General features: G+C 43.2%; 1 protein-coding gene across 1 annotated transcript in view; it reads left to right on the plus strand.

Moving 5' to 3' along the window:
- Positions 1-13,723, plus strand: part of YWHAB (tyrosine 3-monooxygenase/tryptophan 5-monooxygenase activation protein beta) — a 21,859-nt gene continuing 8,136 nt past the window's right edge. The window contains exon 1 of the mRNA XM_027977229.3: positions 1-182. The gene's annotated coding sequence lies outside the window, so the exon portion shown is untranslated. The remainder of the gene's footprint in view (positions 183-13,723) is intronic.

Consider the following 13,723-nt stretch of genomic DNA (forward strand, 5'->3'; position numbering starts at 1 on the left):
GGAAGTGGTGACCGGAGCGGAAGTGGAGCCGCCGCAGCCGCCGATTCCGGAGCCGGGGTAGCTGCCGCCGCCGCCTCTGCAGCCGCCGCCGCCGCCGCCGGAGGAGTGGGATTGGGGAGGAAGCGGTCACTGCGCCCGGAGCTCTGCTCGCAAGGTTCTCTGCCCCCTGCAGTCCTCCCACGGTGAGTGCGGCGCGGGGTCCGCCCGAGGCCCCCAGGGGCCCGAGCCCACGGCTCCCCCATCACTGGCAGCGGCGGCGGCGGCGGCGAGGGCGACCTCCCGGGTGGGCTTCGGGGGCGGCGGCGCGCGGCCTTCTCGGCCCCGCGAGGCCGCCCGCTGCGCGGGCTCTGCCTCACCGCGGCCCCTCCCTGTTTCCGGGGCCGGGCCCGTCGTTCTGGGAGAGGCCCGGGCCACCCTCGCCGCCCGCGGCCCTGCCCGGCGGGCGGGGTGCGGCTCCCCATACCAGGCGGGAACGGACGAGGAGTCGCGGACTCCCGACTCTTCCTCACGACCCAGCCTCGATCCCCGCGCGACCTTTCCCTGCACCTTGAGCGGCCAGATCGTACCCTTTCAGCTCGGTCACCCTCGTTCCTCGCTTTCCGGTTTTCAAAAATGAAAATGTAACCAAATGCAGGCGAGCTTTCAGGCCCAATTCCTCTGTTCGTTACCCGCACCCCCCGCCCCCCGGGATGGGTAACAGGTTTAACCTTGGGAGAGAGCAAAGGGAAAACCCCCCTCCCACTTTGCAGTAAAGCCATTTCATCATCATTCGCTGGTTTGGGAGCCTGGCAGGACCCGAGATTCCCTAGGAGGCACAGGGTTGAGATTTGTATCAAGAAAATGCATTTGCTGGAACTGGTTACTGAGTCAGGCCGGATCCCCAGGAAAAAAAATAAAATGTCTGAGGCTCAGAATTGGAATATTTTCCCAACGGCATTTACCGTCATTTAATGCCAGAGTCATTGTGTCCTCGCCCCAAATTCCCCATACTGTGTGTTAACGCGACTTTAGGACTGAAATTTGCCTGGTGGCCTCCCTGGTGGTGGCGAAGGGGTGGGAGTAATTAAGACCCTTTTCTGCACAGAATGAGTGCATCTTTGTCTATTGCAAATGGAGAACTCTGCGTGTAATGGGGCTTTGAAAGGTGGCAGTATTGGTAAGACAGGTTGCCAACCTTTCTGTAAAATTTTTGTCTCTTGTCCTTGCCATCACTGCTTTTCCCTTTAGTAAGGCTAGATCGCATCAGGTTCTGATTTTACTTGCCCTGTGTGGGAGAGAGGATTTGGCAAGATTCTATTATGAACATAGAACATCAGGCGGCCACGGGAGCCAGAACAGAAAGATGAAGCACTTGGAAGAATATGAAAAATTGTCTGCATTTCTCAGTCTATCTCAATTGTTCATATGAAACCACACACACACGCAGCTTACAGAACTAGACACATGGGTACTCTGCTTTTTGCCTTTTCATGTTAGAAATTTATGTATTAATATGTGTTCTTGATTCTTGGTCATTTCCTTCTTGACTGCTTCCAGGGCACTCCATTTCTTGTTTAGGAATGTGTCAGTTGCCTGAGCCCTCATTTTTAGCACACATGGTGAGCATGAAACCTGGCATTGTGCTGGACCCAAGTTAGAATTTTCCAGGTGATCTTCATGGTGGAAAGCTAATCCAGTAGCCACTGCTGAACTGTTTCTCTGTTACCTCCTTTCAGTGAGATAAGAAACCCTTCACCTGTCTTACAGATGAAATCCTTCAGAGAAAGGAGATGATTTGGCCTAGACCACACACCTGGTTTCCAAGTTGAATATCCTCCTTCATCAGTAGCAAATATTTATGGCCTGTCAGTCCCAGGAGTGTGGCTCCTACCCTATAATCTTCTGTACATTTCCCATCAGGCAGTGCTTGTGTTAGGTTGGAGCCATTTTAGAATCAGAGCTCTATAGATTGGGGAGGCAGCCTCCAGAGAGCCAGGCTGAGCACATTCCCATAATGCTAGTTCTTGAGGCAGAGTCTCCGGAGATTTGGGCCGCTGCAAAAAGTGTATTTTGCCCGGCTGTGGGTGTGAAGCAGGAGGAGCACTGGACTCGGAGTCAGGTAAATTCGATTCCACCCTTCCTTGCAGCATTTTCTAGTTGTGGGATCTTCAGTGTTCTGCTTAATCTCTGGTTCCTGGTTTCTCTATCTCCAGGTTTGTCAAGAGACCTTTTTACAAACTGTAAACTGTTAAATATAAGCTTTTGTGTTTTAATCACAGAGTTCACTGTTAAGGGCTTTTCCCCCCTTGGTTGCATTCTGATGAGACCCAATGTTACTTTGTATACATGTTGCTTTAAAAAAAAAAAAAACTGGTATGGTATTATGGAACTGCATTGTGGACCAATTTTCTCATTGGTCAGTGCACACGGTAGTAGTCTTTGATGTATTATTGTGACAAACTCAGTAATTAAAATAAGGGTGTGAAATCTACCTGATGTTTAATAAATGTTATTTGACTATATTTGTGAGTATACATATATATAGATAAGACACATGCATATGTGCTATAATGCATAGGCACATAGAGAGTCCATCCAATGTTTATTCATCAACTGATGAGGTGGTATCAAGCTGTAATAGTAATAATAGCTGTTGTTTATATGTGCCAAGCTTTGTTCTGAGCACTCTACACGTATTAACTAAGTCTTCATAACAACCTATGACAGGTAAGTACTGCTAGCCCCGTTTTAGTTGAGGAAACTGAGGCACAGAGAAGTTAAATAATTTCCCTGGAGGCATACACACACGCAGCACTGGGTCAGTGCCAGAGCCAGGAATCAAACCCAGGCAGTCTGGCTCTAATGATAGATTTCTACTTGTGGTAGAAACAGCACATGTTTATCTTTCATGTGAACACCATGTAGTAGTTAATTTTTCTTTACATGTATCTTCTTCAAGTAAATGTGTTTGGATGAGAATTTTAGCTACTTTTGGAAATATAGTTTATTGCAGGGTGGGGGGAGTATATTTATTGTGGAATGCAGGGAAGATAACTGCTGGTGTGCTTTAGGAAGGAAGCTTCTGAAAAATCCAGTTTTTCTAGTATTTGCTTGGTACTAGGGAGAAAATTCATCAATCACTTTATGGCATACTGATTTATCCAATCCTAGGTGGTTCTAATAGAATTTGGTCGGGACCAAATATCTATTAATATATATCCATAAGTAGAGAAAGAATTCTAAATTAGAACATCGTTTTGTGCTGCCTGCTCCTTCAGTGGCATCAAACTAAGAGGTTTTCCTTTAAATGAAGGGTACCTTAGAGAATGAACTAAAATTTACTTGTAAAGGGAATTTAAGTTCCTAGGTTCCTATGTTTTTCTCGGGAGAGGTGACAATTCTCACTAGCTAGGAGGCAAGAAATTGGTTGTGTAATAGCAATTTTTAAGTTTTAGAACCATCTTGGTCTCCCCACAAATAGGTTCTAGTCTTCTCTGTCATGATGGAGAAACTGACAGAGCTAGATTCTGAGGGAATTTGTCTGAAGAGACTACGTAGGGGGGAAAAATGGACGAAAGTACTTTCTGTTTTGTCATGTGTTATGTTGAAAGTCAGCCATTCTTCTGCTTTCTCTGCTAAAAGATTTTCTAACATAAGCATAATTATGTGTTTCTGTTACAATGAGATGAAATTGATTGATGGCCTCAAGATGAAGGCATTTCTAGCAGACTGTAGGTTAGTAAGGTGACTTTTTAATAATCTGGCCAGCCCTCTGTTATGTAAGTTTTTTCCTGTACTGATTAGTTTATTTTATTGTTTTCCCTAAGAGACCCAACAATAAAAAGTTATTTCTGAATAGCCTTGACCTGGGCAGAGATTGGAGGAGACAATAAAGTCGAAGTGAGTCCTTGCCATTTGTTACTGTTTGCCCACAAACCTCACCTTAAAGCCTGATGAGCTTTTGGCATATGCTGTTTGAACTGCTAGTTTGATTTTGATTTTTAAAGCTCCATAAATTAAGGCCAGTTCTCAGACCTCACTGATAACTTTGTGTGGTTCGTTGAAAAAGTGTTCTTTCTCTCTTTTCCTTCAGTAATCATTCAGAGTCATAATTGGTCTTTAGGAGATGGTGCTACACAGAGGAAAGAGCATGTGCCAAGTACACCTGTGAGACCCTGGACAGGTTACTGGGATGGTGACGCCTACCCCTTAGGATACTTTAGATGAAAGGAGTTGATACAACCCCCTGTTTTGCACATTGAGGCAGACCATAAATGAGGGATATTTTGTTATTATTTACTAATAAGCTGGTATGGCTTTTTGTATAGCTAATCGTTTGGACTTCTGAAGAGGGGAGTCAAAGGGCTTTTGGAACTCAGTTAGAACCTATAAATAGAACAAGGGGTACCTGAGAAATGATTGGTCAGAAAGTGTGCTGTGGTCTCCTGGTTGGAGCTGAGATGGCTCTTTTCAAAGAGCACTCTTAAGACAGCATATAAATGTACTCTGTATTTTATAGGCCATATGTGGTCTGCTTACCTCTTTCCACATAGGAAATAGCAGCCTTGTTCACTTCTTTAAAAAGCTGCATCAGTTGGTCAGATAGTTTCACATGCATCGTGCCAGGCATCATGCCACGTGTTGGGCGCCCAGAGATGGAAGTCTGGATTCCCATCTTAAGCTCACAGTCCAGTGTGGGAGCCAACAAAGACATTTCTCTAGATTCTGATAAATGCTATCTTAGAAGGAGGCGTGGGTAAGTTAACATGCACCTTCCTCTTAAAAGTCTTGAAGAAAGCCATATGGATTGAAGAGAAATGAGGTGTGTAAGTAAGTGTCCCTTCACTGGCTGACCATTTATTTATTGACTTCTGTGTGGAATATACTGTTGCTGCCATTTTAGTGCTTACGGAGACTCTGCTAAATGTTTTGCATTGTGAACTAATTTACCCCTTACAAGAACCCTCTAAGGTAGATTTGCTTATTTTATGCATGAGAAAACAGACTTCACAGAGGTCAGGTGACCTGTGGAGTTGGAACTGGTAAGTTGGACTGTGTTGTTCTATTGTGTTGGTGGGCCCAGAGCTTTTGAACCCTATTCACCTGGTTGACCAATTGGTTATCTTTCTGAATCAGAATTAGCACATTAAAAAAAATTTATTCTATATTATAGATCACTTCAAGCCGAGAGATGAGTTTATTGTCCTGTCTGCTATTGATTCACATTGTATGACCTTGGTATAACACCTTGATTGTTTTTAAGTTTGATTCTGGCTAATTGGACATAATTAGCAGTGATATTCAATAACTGATATGAAGGAACAAATTTTGAAATAGAAGTGATATTTCTCTCCATAATTCAGTGTTGGCTGGATATCAGAGCTATTGCCTTTGTATTTTAGACATGCTGTGTTTCATTTTCTTTTCTTTTCTTTTTTAATAAATTTTTATTTTTACTTTATTTTACTTTACAATACTGTATTGGTTTTGCCATACATTGACATGAATCTGCCACGGGTGTACACGAGTTCCCAAACATGAACCCACCTCCCACCCCATATCATCTCTCTGGATCATCCCCGTGCACCAGCCCCAAGCATCCTGTATCCTGCATCAAACATAGACTGGCGATTTGTTTCTTACATGATAGTATACATGTTTCAATGCCATTCTCCCAAATCATCCCACCCTCTCCCTCTCCCTCAGAGTCCAAAAGTCTGCTCTACACACCTGTGTCTCTTTTGCTGTCTCGCATACAGGATCATCATTACCATCTTTCTAAATTCCGTATATATGTGTTAGTATACTGTATTGGTGTTTTTCTTTCTGGCTTACTTCACTGTGTATAATCGGCTCCAGTTTCATCCATCTCATTAGAACTGATTCAAATGTATTCTTTTTAATGGCTGAGTAATACTCTATTGTGTAGATGTACCACAGTTTTCTTATCCATTCATCTGCTGATGGACATCTAGGCTGTTTCCATGTCCTGGCTATTATAAACAGTGCGATGAACATTGGGGTACACATGTCTCTTTCAATTCTGGTTTCCTTGGTGTGTATGCCCAGCAGTTGTGTTTCATTTTCTAACAAAGAGCCTGTAAGCATGTGAATGGAATTAAATTTGTTACAGTACTCAGAATTTTGTGTGTAGAATGGCACACAGACCTGTTTTTAGAGCGGGTGTTTTTCAGTGAGCAGTTAAAATTCTTTAAGAGCCAGGAGTACTTCATTTTTCTCTGGGTAACACCCACCAAACACCTGGGCCCACTGGCGTTCTCAGTCCCTCCCACAGTCACCTGGCATCTGTTTCTCCTCCAGCCGTGACTCCAGAACTGTGAGTTTGAGTTAATGGTGCTGTGGATGCTGTGTCTGGGGTGGTACGTCAGTGAATGCTATTCAGAATTTACTGTCAGTTCCTCACCCCATGGAACCTTCTAGCATAGATTTTTAGGGTGCTCCTGTCAGTTTCTTCTCTCCAAATTTCTTTGTTGTTCAGTTGCTAAGTCAGGTCCAACTCTTCATGACCCCATGGACTGTAGCACACCAGGCTTTCCTGTCCTCCACTCTCCCGGAGTTTACTCAGATTTGTGTCCTTTGCGTCAGTGATGCTGGGATCTCCAGATTGTGCCTTTTCTCATTTCCTCTCTACTTTGGCCTGTGATTTCTTTTGCATCTAGAAACAAATGCATTTTATTCGTACATCTGTGTTTCTTGTCTCTGCCTAGAGCCCTCTTTTTCTCTCAGAACCCCTCCAACCCATAAAACCAAGAAGAACCCGGCCTCTTTACAGCTAAACCTCCTCCCTTTCTACCTGGTTGCTTCCTCAAGGAGATTCTTGTGTGCGCCCTTCTCATGTTCTACCCTGGGAGTTTCAGCTCTCGGAGGGGAGAACCGTACTATACTGAACTCCGAAAAAGAGTTCTTGGAAATGCTGGTAGTGTTTTCTTTTTTCATTTGCAGTTATTGCAACACATACCAACTTATGTACATTATGTTTCTGTGAAGTAACTTTAAGAGTGTAGGCCTATTTATGAGCCTCCACTTTGGCCAGCACTGTCTAGGCATTTTTATGTATATGGTCTTTTTTGATAGCTATTAATGTTTCCTTTTAACATGTGAGGAAACTGAGATTCAGAGACATTAATTTTAAAGTCACCTGATTTCTCTTTAGAAGCCCAGATGTGTTGTGTGTAGGGCTTTCCTAGAAACAGATCCCACTCACATGGGTTTTAATGCTGGAACTTCGGTAATCCTGTGAAGTGAAAGTCGTTCAGTCACGTCCTACTCTCCAGGCCAGAATACTGGAGTGGGTAGCCTTTCTCTCCTTTAAGGGATCTTTCTAACCCACGGATCGAACGCAGGTCTCCCACATTGCAGGCGAATTCTTTACCAGCTGAGCCATCAGGGAAGCCCTCGGTAATCCTGACACCTGGTAATGGACTCCTCATTTTAAATTTCTAGCAAATTGCTAAACTCAAAACCTCAATTCTAGAATTGGGCATTTTCTTTTCCTTGAAAACAAAACATAGCTGAAAGCTAATACTTCTAAAACCCACATTCCATAAGGTCCTTTGCAGTGCCTTTTTTTTATATTAGCAGTGAATAGTCGTTTTTAATTTTTTTTCCTTTCTTATTCTTGGATGTCTCCTTCTGGCCACTGGAAAATGACTTCTCAGGATTCTGACCCAGGCTTAAAAAAAATGTCCCTTAAGCAAAGAATCCAGATAGAAGGGCTAGGTTGATTGATTTATACTTTTGTTTCAGCATTTACTATTTAGGTTTTCATTTATTTGAGGGAAATCCTGTTGTTTCATGGGCACCTTTAGAATTATTCTTCATAATATTCTTTAGGGGACATTTTACAAAATGGAAGACTAATTGTAAACTCACCCTCCCGTTACACCTCTTTAACAAATCTATGACATGAAATCCCTTTTGATGGCCATGTAATCTTGTACCAACTGTGTCTTTTTAGCCATTCCTCTGTTGGCTACGTAAGACAGTTTCCCCTTCTTCGCTAAGCAGTTGCTGGTTTAATCAGCCAGTGCTCCCCAGTCCTCTAAAATGCAGCCTGCAGTGGCTGAGAAGAGATGGGGAAACCTGTGCTTGAGACCTCTGCTCTGACATGTGTCAGCGGCTTCCTCTGTCCACTCTGGTGTCTTGACTCTGCTTTAGTGCCAGGCAGGCCTGATGAGGAGACTGTGGTCATTTAAGGCTTTTTAGGGGCAAATAAAGGCTCTCTTGCTAGTGCTTTCCTTGGTGGGTCCTTGATTCAAAAGTCTCACCAGGGGAATGGTAGGTCCTGGTATATAAACCATGACTACTGGCACCCACCTGGTGGCTCAGACGGTAAAGCATCTGCCTGCAATGTGGGAGACCCGAGTTTGATCCCTGGGTTGGGAAGATCCTCTGGAGAAAGAAATGGCACCCCACTCCAGTACTCTTGCCTAGAAAATTCCATGGATGGAGGAGCCTGGTGGGCTACAGTCCATGGGGTCGTAAAGAGTCAGACAGGACTGAGCAACTTCACTTCACTTTCACTGGCACCTCCTAAGGAAATCAGGAACTAATGAATGAAAGTGTTATAGTTAAGGAGTGTGTCCCATTTTTCAGGACATTGAAGGGTGGAGTCTTATCTAGGAATGTGAACATTGTAACATACTCTCTTCCTGTACAAGATTAATCTAGACTTGTTTTTTCTTCTCATGGCTCCTTTATTTTTCTTTTTTTAAAATTCCAGGCTCACATTTGTGGGCCAATGGTGATGTATCGATACTATTAGAGGAATCACACTGCTTCCAATTTGTTTTGCCCTGTGTACTTTTTAAAAAAGATTTCCACATTTATTTAATTCCTCGTCTGTCTTTTTCACGGGCATAGCTGTTCCGCACCGAAGAAGCTGCTGTTAGGGCAACAGTTCAGGAATTGGAAGACTGAGTTTGACTGAGCTGACAAGGCCGTGTACATTTCATTCAGAGATGGGCACAATAAGGGACAGAAATGGTATGGACCTAACAGAAGCAGAAGGTATTAAGAAGAGGTGGCAAGAATACACAGAAGAACTGTACAAAAAAGATCTTAATGACCAAGATAACCACGATTGTGTGATCACTCACTGGAATGCACCTTAGGAAGCATCACCCTGCTTATTTAACTTATTTGCAGAGTACATCATGTGAAACGCTGGGCTGGATGAAACACAAGCTGGAATCAGGATTGCTGGGAGAAATATCAATAACCTCAGATATGTGGATGACACCACCCTTAAGGCAGAAAGTGAAGAAAAACTAAAGAGTCTCTTGATAAAAGTGAAAGAGGAGAGTGAAAAAGTTGGCTTAAAACTCAAATTCAAAAAACTAAGATATGGCATCTGGTCCCATCACTTCATGGCAGATAGATGGGGAAACAATGGAAACAGTGACAGACTTTATTTTCTTGGGCTCCAAAATCACTTTAGATGGTGACTGTAGCCGTGAAGTTAAAAGATCCTTGCTCCTTGGAAGAAAAGCTATGACCAACTTAGACAGCATAGTAAAACGCAGAGACATTACTTCGCCAACAAAGGTCCATCTAGGCAAAGTTATGTTTTTTCCAATAGTCATGTATGGATGTGAGAATTGGACCATAAAGAAAGCTGAGCACCGAAGAATTGATGCTTTTGAACTTTGGTGTTGGAAAAGATTCTTGAGAGTCCCTTGGATGGCAAGGAGATCAAACCTAGTCAATCCTAAAGGAAATCAGTCCTGAATATTCATTGGAAAGATTGATACTGAAGCTCAGGTATTTTGGCCACCTGATGTGAAGAACAGCCTTACTGGAAAAGCCGCCAGTGCTGGGAAAGATTGAAGGCAGAAGGGGATGACAGAGAAGGAGATGGTTGGATGGCATCACCGATTCGATGGACATGAGTTTGAGCAAGCTCCAGGAGTTGGTGAAGGACAGGGAAGCCTGGCATGCTGCAGTCCATGGGGTCACAGAGTCGGACACGACTGAGAAACTGAACTGAACTGACAGGGCCATGTGTCAGCCCCTGCTCTCACACAGAGGCCTCTTTTCACACCACATACAAGTAGCCTCCGAGTAATGACTTGCTGAAAAAATTCACAGATAACTTGAGTATTAGTTTTGTTCTTGGCAGAGTTTTAGGCATTAGATGAGAAAGAAATGCAAAGCTTTCCTTCAGAAGACATACATGTGACACACTGTACGTGGTCCACCGCTCATCACCTGGACCATAGAGCGTATAGAACGGAGGCCTGGAGAAGCGCGGACTGTGTAAGAGGCCACAGTGTATTTGAATTCATAGTCTGGGTAGATCAGTGGGGACTAGGGTAGTCAGGGAAGGCTTTGTAGGCCCACATGGATGGGTAGAGTTTGCCCCAGCAGGAAGTAAATAGGGACCTACAGAAGTAATTTCAGACATGTTTAAGCCTGACATTTGAGGGTATCTGGTGATGTGCAGCCTGCGAGGAAGGTGCGTGTCGGAGAACAGTGGATGAAAAACAGGTACAGAGGATCCAAGTTATGGAGGACTTTGCAAGCCAGGTAAGAATTTCAGCTGGATGGAGTAGAGAAGAGAGAGAGTCATCAGAAGTTCCTGAGTGAGAGTCAGGGCATGACTGAGGGGGTTTTGGAGTCAGAAGCGAATGGAGTGAGGTATGGATTAATGAGGATCTAATGTGCTTGTGAAGAATAGGTGCTTTGAATTACTTGAGAAGAGACAGAACTCTACCAGATTTGCCGTTTTAGGATCTGTTTGTTCATTCAGTGAAAACTCATTCATGCCGATTCTCCACAAGGTGCTGTGGGGGATGTGCCCTAAAGGGCTTTGTAGTGTGGGAGGGGACTTAAGGGACGTAGACAAATAATTTTAGTACCGAAGAAACGCGATAAGACATTAAAGAGAAGTGTGGAGGAAACGCTTTGTGAGACTGTTTTCAGCTTAGAGCAGTGCTGTCCAATAGACATAGAATGTGAGTCCCATGTAGTTTAAAATTACTCTGGTAGCTACCTTTAAAATGTGAGGGGGAAAGATGAAATTAATTTTGGTAATTAAAAAAAATTAACTCCGTATATCCAAAACAGTACAATTTTAACATGTGGCCTGGGCAGTCTTATTAGACAGCTTAGGTTAAGCAGCTTAAGAAAGGTTTCATGGAGGGAGTGTCCTTTGAGCCACGCTCTGAAGAATTTTAAATGCAGAATAAATGGGAAAGGCTATTCCAGGTAGAGGGAGTGCTGGATGAGCAAAGACCAAAAAGCATGTGGACGAAGAGCATCGTGACGGAAGCACCTACTGCGTAGATGGTCTATTAGGGCAAAAGTCTGGGAAGACAGCTTGGAAAGCCTACACTGACAAGGGAGGAAGTCTGACTTTACTGGCAGTAGTTGGGAACTTTAAAGAATTTTGAGCAGACAGTGACTTGATCAGAGCTTTAAAATGGATCTGATAGCAGATATGAAGGGGGTTAAAGAAAATGGGAGACTGAAGGCAGTGGGACTAGGGAAAGACGATGGGTATAGGAGGTTTATTAGGATGCACAGATAGGGACAATTTCATTCCTCCCTTGTCTGCTGCCTTCCTCCAAACTGCTGGGTGTTGTGTAACCCATTTCCTGTTGAAATTGGTCTAGCTGCTTCAAAATCCTTGTTATATAAGCACAAGTTATGTAAGCAGTAGGCATCAGACATTTAGCTATGGATTTTGTTTGTTGTAAGTTGGGGGCAGGGGTTGTAGGTAAGAAATTTTTGAATAGATAGATACATTTTTTAAGGCATGCATTCAATTTTACCGTATCATAATGGTTCTCCATCTCTAAGAGCTCTTGCAGGGATCCCAAAGAAGCCTGAAATAGTTGACTCCAAACCAAAAAGGCCACATTTTATTTTGAGAAATAGGGCGTGTACATTTGGGAGGTCTCAGGGAGTAGTCAGGATTCTTTGGAGAGGTATGGTTGAACTTTTAATGTTCGGGAAGAGAAGAAGTGGGGGGTGAGGGGACCTTAATTGAGGAGCCTAGTAAGCTGAAGAGTTTCACAGTATCCTTTAGCAGTGCTAATTGTATTTTTTTATCACTCTTTTGTAATAACTCCATGGGATGGCTTCACTTTGAATTGGCTTTGGCCAGGACTGTTATTAATTGGAATTGTTCCTGGGTAGAGTTGCACAGGTGCTGTTTATGTACTAAGTAACTTCTAACTCTGAATTAGTCTACAGACTGGAAAATTTCTTAAAAGTTTATTAAAAGTTGGCTTCCCTCTGCCTCTTACCTTTAGGGACCATGAAGTAGGGTTGTCTAATGGTAAAGATAGTATCCTAATCAGAAAGATGTCATGATCAAGAAAGCTATATGGAGAAAGTATGTAATTTTAAGAGGATGACTAGTGTACCTGTGATGCACGTGTATCAGAGCAGACTAAGTTGTGTTGCTGTAACAAACAGCCCCAGTGTCTAAATGACTTCAGCCAACAAGGGTGTATTTCCTTCTCACCCTGCGTGTCCACTGTGGGCCTACAGGAGTCTCTGCACTACTCAGTCACTCGGGGGCTCAGGCTGTAGAAACTGCTGTTTTGTGACAGCACCATCTAAGTGACATGGCTGCTGTAAGAGAAGAGAGCCTCGCATGGCCTTTCGCAGTTTCAACATTTATCCTTACTGAACAGAATGAACCATATGACCCCTCCTAAGTACAGGGGGGTTGCTGGGAGATGTAGGTGAGCAGATGAATTGTTATCTCTGCTGTAGGCTTATTCTAGTCATGTGGGTGAAGATGTCAGACAGGTCAAGGTGAGACTTGTCTTACAGTGTAGGATTCGAGTCAGCAAGCCTTACATAGGACACAACTCTTAATATGACTTAGATAAAAAGAGGTGGGGAGAAAACTCACAGTTCTGAACTGGAGCACCAACTCTTTCTAAATTGTCTAGATTTAGGGTGTATCTTAAAATTGTCCTTCATTTAATAAGACCTTTTCATGTGGTAGAGTCTTGTCTGTAGAATTTCTCTCTTGAAAATACAAAAATGGCTGTGAAGGCAAAACCAGAGTCTTAAATTGTGGTATGATGTATAAAGTAATGAGAGCATTTGTTTAAAAAAACACTGGTATTCCCACTACTGTTATAAAATAAAATACTATAAGTAGTATTTTATTTTTTTTCTACCTCAAGATATTAGTGTATTTTAACACTGTGGAATAGGTGAATACAATTGAGATTTAAACCAGCAGTGCCTGAAACTATGTCTTACTGGTTAATAAATATTTTTTTTAGCTACATGTTATCCAGAAATTATTGCATTATATTAATGGTGGCTATTTTTGCCTTGGTGTTTTTTTGTTTGTTTTTTTTTTTCCGGCCTTGCCTTGAGGCTTGTGGGATCTTAGTTCCCCAAGCAGGGGTCAAATCCACGCCCTTGGCAATGAGAGAGCAGAGTCCTAACCACTGGGCCCCCAGGGAATTCCCGTAATGGTGATTAGTATAGTTGGGAATTGACTGAGGTGAGGTGAATCATTTTAAGAGGTATTCACTGATTGCTGTATAGAGGGTTTGAGAAAATGAAAAGCTGAAATCACCAAGATTTTTGTCTGTTTCAGGAAAACTTTTAAACAAACTGAATTATGGTTCACAGCTCTGTTGCTGTGCGTCTTGGTGAATACACCCAGGTCTCTCGCAGTCTGTACCGTGTACAGAGTCAGTGCCTGGTATTTGTATATAATGTTCTCGACCAGGGGTCCCTGACCTCC

Source organism: Ovis aries, chromosome 13, assembly GCF_016772045.2.
Source record: "Ovis aries strain OAR_USU_Benz2616 breed Rambouillet chromosome 13, ARS-UI_Ramb_v3.0, whole genome shotgun sequence".
Classification (NCBI taxonomy): domain Eukaryota; kingdom Metazoa; phylum Chordata; class Mammalia; order Artiodactyla; family Bovidae; genus Ovis; species Ovis aries.